This window comes from Triticum dicoccoides, chromosome 5B, assembly GCF_002162155.2.
Source record: "Triticum dicoccoides isolate Atlit2015 ecotype Zavitan chromosome 5B, WEW_v2.0, whole genome shotgun sequence".
NCBI classification, from domain to species: domain Eukaryota; kingdom Viridiplantae; phylum Streptophyta; class Magnoliopsida; order Poales; family Poaceae; genus Triticum; species Triticum dicoccoides.
Window position 1 is genome coordinate 719909831 of NC_041389.1, and position 7363 is coordinate 719917193.

Here is a 7363-nt window from a genome sequence, read left to right on the forward strand (position 1 = left end):
AGGAGCTCATCAACCTTATGAACTGGACCCCTCCGCCTCCTCCTCCTCCTCTGGCGAGTCAGGGCACTCCGCCTCCTCCACCGCCTCCTCCTCCGGCGAGTGACGATCAGGGCATGCATGGCGGCACTCTGCCTCCTTCTCCGGCGTGTGGCGGAACTCCGCCTCCTTCTCCGCCTGCGCCGGCGCTCCCGAGCAGCCAGTAGCCTCCTCCTTCTCCGCCTTGCCAGCAAGGGCGGAAGAGACCCGCCGCCGCCCCGGCTGCTCCGGCGCGTCGTACTCCTTCTCCTCCGCCTCGTAAGCAAGCACGAAAGAAGATAGACGCCGCAGCCGCTCCGTCTGCTCCGGCGTCTAGCAGCACAACCAGAGGCGGGAGGCAATACAAATACGGTCCATCTCTCAAGCCTCTAGAGAAGTTACCGTCCGAGAGGTCCGAGGAGGAAAACGATACGATTGTGCAGACTGACGTGAAGGAGTTCTTTGAAGGGGTGAAAGCAAAGAGACATCCACCTCCGGAGGAGAAGGTAGATCCGGTGAAAGCAAAGCGCACTATCAATGCCCTGAGGAAACCACCAAAGTCTCCGCCGAGAACCAACTATGAGCGCATTACTGAACAGACATATCTCCAAGCCCAGCGGTCGAGAACTACTGTCAGTGCTAAAAGGTCAAAAGAACGAGCAAAGGGGAAAAATTGCCCAGCTCGGCGAACAAGCACAGCCATCGTGCCCCCCGCTCAATGTGTCTAATGCTCCGGGGACGGTGGCCGGTTATGGAAATCTTGAAGATTACCTGCCTGACGATGCACTTCATGATTTCTTGGAGGTGGACGAACACAGATACGAGTACGGGAAGCCTCTCATCAAAGATGAAAAATCTCTGACAACAATGATGCGAAGATTCCATAATTGGTACATGGAAACCTGCAGAGAGTCTCAGGGTACGAATGCTTTTTATCTGCATATTAAAGAGGAGCACGACCTCGTTACAAATGATCTGTTGACTGTTCCATTTGATGAGTTCTTCGCGTTCTTCAATCAAAAGGCCCTCGATAAACTAATGGTCTTTTGCTACTATCTGTAAGTACTATTTCTGTCATTAAGTCTCTATATATAGCTCGGCTCTTTCATTTCATGTATTTATAATTAATTATCCTCAATATATTATGCAGATTGAAGATCGTCGAGTGCAAAAAACAAGAAATTTATGATATTAGGTTCATTAACACAAATATCATAGATGAATTTCTGGTTAAAAAGGACATTAAAGAGGCCAAGGACAACGTGCTACAATCGTTGATCAAAAATCAAAACAAAGATACCATACTCTTTCCTTACAACGGCAAGTGAGTGTTACTGTCGTGTGCATATTCGGTTTCCCTTATTACTCGAGCGAGGTTATAGTAATGTAATTGATGAGTTATGCATGCGTGCGCAGGTACCACTATATTCTTCTGGAGATTAAGCTTGAGCGTGGACTAGTAACCGTCTTAGACTCGAGACGGAAAGATCGCAAATCCTATGCGGACATGACTGAAATGCTCAGCAAGTAAGTTCAATCGATCATTATCGCACCATATCGGCAACTTTTTGTTCATTTCCTGATATCTCAAGTAATAATAATTATTTTCTTTGTCTTGCAGGGTTTGGAAACAGTTCACTGCACAAGCTCCGGGACTGCCGAAGGAGCTGCGATATACATACCTGAAAGTAAGTACTACTGGCTAGCTAGTTGCGCGCATCTCCCGTTGATTCTATAGCTATACTTTCATCAATGCCATTTATAATGCTTCATTATCAGTTTGATTGACCTCTATTTCTCGTAAAGTGCTTGTGGCAGGAAGAAGGGAATGATTTCTGTGGATACTACGTGTGCAAGTTCATCCACAACGCGACTTTGAAAAACAAGCGGGGCTACTCTCAAAGACAATATGAAGTGCGTAAGCAATAATATTCACAATTTCATTTTATTACACCATCATTTCTGTTGAGTTTCATTCATATATATGTATTAATTAACCCCCTTCTTCAAATTAGACGTGGCAGATGCGAAATGAACTCCTAGAACCAGATCGCATGAAAGCAATTCAAGAGGAATTGGCGGGATTCTTTCTTGACCACGTCATCAATAAAGCCGGAGAATACCATGTGGAAATTGATTTCAATTGCTAGGGGATTGTAATTAAGAGATCTTATACATATTGTACATGTATGTAGCCAGTAGCGTCAGATACATGATATACGAAAACTTGTTGTTCGACAAATCTCTCGGAGAAGGAGAGGTCGGTCGATCACTTCTCTCGGTATGCATGACGAACTTCTGTACTGAATGGTTCTCTCGATCACTTATGTATATATAGTACGTAGCGTCGACCAAGCACGGACATAAGAGAGGACACTTCTCTCTATTAATTAGCTAGCTAACACAATAAATGAAACACCTAAATTAACCCCCCAAAACCCTCAACCCCCCCCCCATCCTTTCAAAAAAATAACAAAAACCCCAGCCACTGGAATGCTGACGCATGGATGCCTTTTGGTCCCAGTTGGAGCCACCAACCGGGACGAAAGGCTCCCTAACTGGGCTCGGCGCACAGGGCCACGTGGAGGAACATTGGTCCCAGTTTGTGTTTGAACCGGGACTAATGGGTGGAGGTATTAGTAACGACCCATTAGTCCCGATTCATGAACCGGGACTAAAGGCCCTTACGAACCGGGACTATTAGGTGTTTTTCTACTAGTGCGGAAGGAAACAGAAGCATCTCTTCTTTGGAGAGATCATGTTGTTGGGAAATGTAGTAGAAAAAAAATAGCACCTACGATCACGCAAGATCAATATGAAGATGCGCAACTGGGATCACGATCATTTCCATCACCGGGTTGCACCGGAAGATGAACATGTCGATGTAGATCGTACTTTGAGTACTTCGAACCATCGATGAACGATCCCTCATACTGCCCATAGACGATCCCTCAAACCAAAGACCAAAAGCACAACCTCTCTACTTGGTTGTAAGAGTGCAACCTTCACGATCCGGCAGCGCTTCACCGTCCAGAGCTAATCATTACAGGAGAATTAGAGGGAGGAGATTAGAACCACACTGTGCTTCTAATCATGAGGACAGGAGTATGAGACTAGCTCTAATTAGTCAACTAGGACCAGCTAGAAGTAGAAGTAGAAGAACTAGAGGCGGCTCCAAAACTTGTATATACGATTGGGCATACTACCTCAAGTATATATAGGTTAGAGGGGTAGAGGACACTAGTAGAAAAACGGCTTTACATGAGCCACATTAGTCCCGGTTTGTAAACGGACCGGTACTAATGTGACCATTAGTGCCGGTTCCAACGGCTAGGGGGCGGGAATCATTAGTCCCGGTTCGTGTTGAACCTCTAGTACCGGTTCGTGATACGTATCGGGACTAAAGGTGTGGTGGAAGGCTTGTGTGAGGCTGGGGGCCCACTTGCACATTTAGTCTCGGTTCGTGTAACAAACCTGGACTAGAGATGCACCTTTAGTCCCGGTTTGCATAACCAACCGGGACTAAAGATGCTCCTATATTAACCCTTAATCGCCTGAGCTCTCTGTTCTTCCCCTCCTCCTCGAGCTCATCCTCCATTTTTGCAAAACAATTGTCAAGGTTTGAAGGCACCCCATCCATCCAAGTGTTCACAAAGGTTAGCAACTTTGTCCTCTCATCTCTCATTGCTAGATTAACTCTTGCAATGCTCTATAAGTATAGTGATTTGTGGATTTTAGTTTGGGAGTATTTGTATCTGGTAGTTTATTTGATTTATATGCAATTTGAGCTCAAATTAACTTCTTAGTTTGCATGTGTAGGTGTAGTTTACTTAATGCCTTCCCGTCCCCGTCCTAAGCACTGTCGATTGTCCGCACCGTCCCGTCATCGGCACCACCTTGGTGAGCCTCTTGTTCTTATCCTTTTTATAAAAAATGCATGTTTGTGTGATTTAAATAGTTACTTGTATAATTTTCTTACCCGTACGTTGTTTGTTATACATAGTGGCATGGTTTTGATATCCGTCCCGTCGGCCCTCGTCCGGTTTTTGATTCGGATGTGGTATATTCTCTTTTATAAGTATTTGTTGCATTTCGTTTTTATGAAAAATTATGCCCATCAATTTGACATAGATATTTTATCTAGGAGGTATGTGAACTGGAAATTCCAACCGACCCTCTTGTCGAGAGGTTAAATTTAGTTGAAAAGTAAAACAATTACTTGAGGAAAAAATTGAAAAGAATTGAGGAGGAGAATATGGAATTGGAGTTGCATGTTGCCGATGTCGTCTATGATCACAAGATCAAGATGGATGCAATGCGCTTGAAAATTAGAAAGATTAGAAAATATGCCATTGATAGTGAGGCTTGGTGTCATTATGCTATTGGATAAATTGTTACCTTAGTTGCGATCTTGATCGCATTTGTTGTTGCATTTAAATGCTTTAGCTAGAGAGTATGTATGTTATTTTATGAGAATAAGTGTGTATGAGCTTTATGTATGAAATTGTATTAATTTGGTCTTTTAGGTGTTGTTTAATGAAGGTGAGTCGGCAATGGATGTACGATGACTGATGCTCTTCCCAGTTCATTAAGGGTGTGCATACTTTTCTGCTTGCGGCTGAGGCAAACAAGCGGGCGGATGGTTTTATGTGTTGCCCATGTGCTGACTGTAAGAATGGTCAAAATTACTCTAACTCAAGAACCATTCACGTCAATATGTTTGAGACCGGTTTCATGTTCGGCTATAACTGTTGGACCAAGCACGGAGAAAGAGGGTTCAAATAGTATAGAATGAAAAAGAAGAGGATGACGGCAGCTATCCTGGCCATAGGTTCCCTAAATACGATGGTACAACAACGGGAGAAGAAGCTGAGCCGGCAATGCGGGAAGAAGTTGAAGAAGAGGCATCAGATGAGCCCGCTGATGATTTTGGTCGGGCTATTGCCGATGCAAAGTGAAACTGCACAAGTGAAAAGGAGAGGCTGAAGTTATAGCGCATGTTAGAGGATCACAAGAAATTGTTGTACCCAAATTACGAAGATGACAAGAAAAAGTTGGGCACCACACTGGAATTGCTGCAATGGAAGGCAGAGAATGGTGTATCTGACAAGAGATTTGAAAAGTTGCTGATAATGTCAAAGAAGATGCTTTCGAAGGACAATGAATTGCCCGACAGTATGTACGAAGCAAAGGCAGATGTCTGCCCTCTAGGATTAGAGGTGCAGACGATACATGCATGCCCTAATGACTGCATCCTCTACCGCGGTGGGTACGAGGATTTGAATGCATGCCCGGTATGTGGTCCAATGCATTGTAAGATCAGCCGCGATGACCCTGGTGATGTTGAGGGTGAGCGCCCCAGGAAGAAGATTCCTGCCAAGGTGATGTGGTATGCTCCTATAATGCCACGGTTGAAACGTTTGTTCCAAAATAAAGAGTATCCCAACTTGATGCGATGGCACATAGAAGATCGTAAGTAAGATGGGAAGTTGAGAGTACCCTCTGACGGGTCGCGGTGGAGAAAAATCGAGATAAAGTGGGACGACTTTGCATATGACACAAGGGACGTATGGTTTGGTCTAAGTGTAGATGACATTATTCCTTTTGCTGAGCGGAGCAGCAATCATAGCACATGGCCTATGACTCTATGTATGTATAACCTTCCTCCTTAGTTATGCATGAAGCGGAAGTTCATTATGATGCCAGTGCTCATCCAAGGCCCTAAGCAACCCGTGTAAGTGCATATAGTGTCTTTTAGTGATTTTGGTGTATTGAAGACTTATAGGTTAAGGGACTAATATGTTTGTGAGTATACACATGCTCCATAAGTCGATAAGGAGTTTCATATTTACGATGAATGTCGACCCCTAAAAATGAATCTCTTCAGCTGAAGACTTTGGTCTCCTAAAGATTTTGAAAGTGAATAAATCGGTGTGACCTTGAAGACTTAGATATTCATGCGAGGATTATGAAGCGTGAAGACTTTTGTTTTCGTAGTTTCATTTTCACTTTCTTGAGTCATAGGAAACGCCGTACTGTTAAAGGGGGTCGAGGTAATATGAACTATATTTGTGGCTGAGTGGTTCATATGTGTCTCACAGACATGCGTGCACGCACAATACACACACACGCGCGTACAAGAATTAACACGTGCAAGAAGGAAGAAAAAAGGTGCAGCATATATAGGCATGGAGCTAGTCCAAAGCAATTTGTGTATGTATGCATGTCCGGAGTAAAAAAAGATTGACTAAACCAAAAGAACAAAAATCAGGAGACTGTTAATATAGCAAAATTGTTAACGAATATCTTCTTTATGTTCTTCCAGGAGCAGGCAGCGGCAAGGACCCATGGTGCCGCGTTGACGACCCATGGCGACGATTTGTTGCTCCTGAGAGGCGGACGCAGATTTGGCAGGTTGTCCGCAAAGCAACATTGGGTTACCTCTAAACAATCACAGTTGGGCTTATAGCGTATGAATTCTCAATCCTGATGCTGCCTCGGCTCCCATCACTATCAGAATTTACCAAATTGCCGACGGCCAAATCTATGCCGACGGACTCGGTCGGCATTGATGGATGTATCCCGACGGTCTAGGTCAGGCCCTCGGCCTAGAAAAGCCGTCGACATATATCCACCTATACCGACGGGGGCCGACGACACAGATCGGCCGTCGGCATCACCACCAATATGCCTACGGTGGCCGGCGGCATATCTATGGGCCCGGCTACCGGGCGGCGACAGCCGTTTGACGACGTGAAGCCTATGCCGACGGGGCCTAACGGTGGCCGTCGGCATAGCTATGCCGATGTCATCGATTCGCGTGCTCCGCTAGTCAACGATTTGACACGCTCACCGGTCTGTTGGGTGGCATATCTATGACGACGGCCTTGCCGTCGGCATAGACCTGGCCCATTGACGGTGCCACATCATCAATCTGCGCCACACGCCACATTATCGATCCATGGCTCTATCGTTCCATGGCCGTAGCTATGCCGACGGCATAGCCATAGGCATAGATTTCTAATATTTTATTTATTTTCTCTTTTTTCCTTTTTATTTTTGTTTCAAAATAATTAGATCAACTTAAATGTGCCTTACATACAGAAAACATATCTCGATTATATATATATATATATATATATATATATATATATATATATATATATATATATATATCGTTTGCCCCCCTCATGGGCGTCGCTTCCGTCATGCCACGGAGAGGGGAGACGGGACGGGGTACCTCAGGGGTAGCAATGCCGCCAGGTGTTGCGGTGGGCCCTCGTATGCTTGTGGAAGCGTGATGGCAGGCGTAGGCACCCGGCACACGGCTTCGAGGTGTACCCCCCCC